This window comes from Sinocyclocheilus rhinocerous, unplaced genomic scaffold, assembly GCF_001515625.1.
Source record: "Sinocyclocheilus rhinocerous isolate Xijiao unplaced genomic scaffold, SAMN03320098_v1.1 scaffold722, whole genome shotgun sequence".
Classification (NCBI taxonomy): Eukaryota; Metazoa; Chordata; class Actinopteri; order Cypriniformes; family Cyprinidae; genus Sinocyclocheilus; species Sinocyclocheilus rhinocerous.
Window position 1 is genome coordinate 536739 of NW_015638934.1, and position 2355 is coordinate 539093.

The 2355-nt window shown below is 38.5% G+C and overlaps 1 protein-coding gene across 1 annotated transcript in view; it reads left to right on the forward strand.

Annotated features, from left to right (window-relative positions):
* Positions 1 to 2355, forward strand: part of LOC107750094 (interleukin-12 subunit alpha-like) — a 10243-nt gene that overhangs the window by 1387 nt on the left and 6501 nt on the right. The window lies entirely within an intron of this gene.

Sequence of the window (2355 nt, forward strand, 5' to 3'; positions counted from 1 at the left end):
AGCCATACAATGTATTGTTGGCTATTGCTACAAATATACCCCAGCGACTTAACACTGCTTTTGTGCTGCAGGGTCACAAATGTGTTATAAACTGAGATTAAAATATATATAATTTTCCATTTCAATTTACACATATATTTAGTCTATATTTTAAATATGTATTTTGGCTAGAATTTTGAAACATATTTTTCTGTATGAAGGTTGAAACAAAATATACTTCAACATGTGTCTCAGGGGCAAGAAGATAGACTTACAGACTGTTAATGGCCTGCATTAAGGCTGTTGTTATAGATAACTCATTTTTTCTGCAAATGTAACATGTGGGAATGTATTTTCTTAGATTGAAATATATGGAGGCCAAAATAGATTTTTGAATGAACATTGAATAAATGTGAAAAAAATGGGCAAATAATATATTGGTAGAATATATATATTTACATAAATATATGTTGATACAGTTTAGTGAATATAAAAATATACTAAAAAAAACATGTTTTGCCATATGGGATACTTTGAAATGTCCTTTATTTTTTATGTATTTGTAATATATTTGATATATTATTATAAATATATTTGATCCTGTTCTGAAGCACCTAAACTATTAAAATATGAATATGATTGTGTTGTACTGAAGTATTTCTGTACAACTCTATACAAACAGACTATCATCAGAAGTGTGCTGTGGTCAAACTACAACACGGTTATTTACAGAGTGACAGGAATCTTCATTAAAAACCACTTCACTTTTTAATCATCGCCTGAAATATTCATATTATCAGACTGATTCCAAACATCCCAGAATTCATCAGATGATGATGATGTCATTAAAGTCTTCTGTTGGTTAAAGTGAAAACATATTGATTAACAGTATTTAATTACCATTCAGCGATAAAAAAGAAATATAAAAAATATATTATATATAAATTTATATATATGTGACCCTGCAGCACAAAAGCAGTGTTAAGTCGCTGGGGTATATTTGTAGCAATAGCCAACAATACATTGTATGGGTCAAAATTATACATTTCTCTTTTATGCCAAAAATCATTAGGATATTAAGTAAAGATCATGTTCCATGAAGATATTTTGTAAATGTCCTACCGTAAATATATCAAAACTTAATGTTTGATTAGTAATATGCATCGCTAAGAACTTAATTTGGACAACTTTAAAGATGATTTTCTCAATATTTAGATTTTTTGGAATTTTTTGACACAGAGAAGGAACTATATAATAAATTTTTTTGAGCAACATGACATTAGCAACTGATGATGTAGGAAACCGCAGACAAATGTACATAATCAACTTCATGAATGCTCCAAAGCAATCGCAGCTTGTTCAAAAGAATGAGAAACTGCTCTTATGATGTGCACAAGTGACTGGATGATGAAGTCGTTTTGAGAATCTGAGAAATGCACCAAAGCGACTGAGAACAACTGTAAGAATCCACTCAACATGCTCGCGGGAGATGCTGCTGTCGTCACATTTTCACGATCTCAGCAGTCGGTATTTTTGACAAGCCTAGGAGACGCATGTTGTTTAGTTTTCACACTCTTCTTCATCCTTGGTTCAGCATCGTGGTGAACGCTCAGCTGTGTGGTTTCCTTCAGGTCCTCCTCAGAAGATGGCTCGGCGTGTCTTCACTAACAGCCGCGAGCGCTGGCGGCAGCAGAACGTAAACGGAGCTTTCTCCGAGCTCCGCAAACTCATCCCGACCCACCCGCCTGACAAGAAGCTCAGCAAGAACGAGATCCTGCGGCTGGCCATGAAGTACATCAGCTTCCTGATGCAGCTGCTGAAGGACCAGACGAGCGGTCAGCGTGAGGACAGAGACTCCTCGGGCTGTGTGACGGTCTCCTCGGGCTCCAGCTGTTACGGAGACACGGACAGCGAGGAAAGCACGGGGACCTGCGGCATCCAGACCAAACACAGCGGAGGCATCACGGAGAAGGTGCAGGAACAGATACTGACGGTCACTGCGAGCAGCTACCAGCGCTGACCAGCTCAAACTGACCCGCTGGAGAAACCTTTAACCAGGGTTGCTAGGTTTTCACAACAAAACCCACCCAAGTGTTACTCAAAACACTAGCCCAATCGTGTTTCGAGGGGTAAAATGCATGGTTTATTGCGGGGTTACCCTGGTAAAATTCGCATTTTAGGGGCTAAATATCACGTTATTGTGGTCGCTTAAACCCGTGGACATGAAAACCCCCCGCGGAAACAGAGTAGGAGTAGCCCAATTCCACAGACTTGGCAACACTGTGTTCAATGCTCGACACATAGAAACTGTGTGGAGTGACGCGAATAAAGCAATAAGCCCCGTGAAGCCGTGGTTTACAGTGAATTTATAACAGC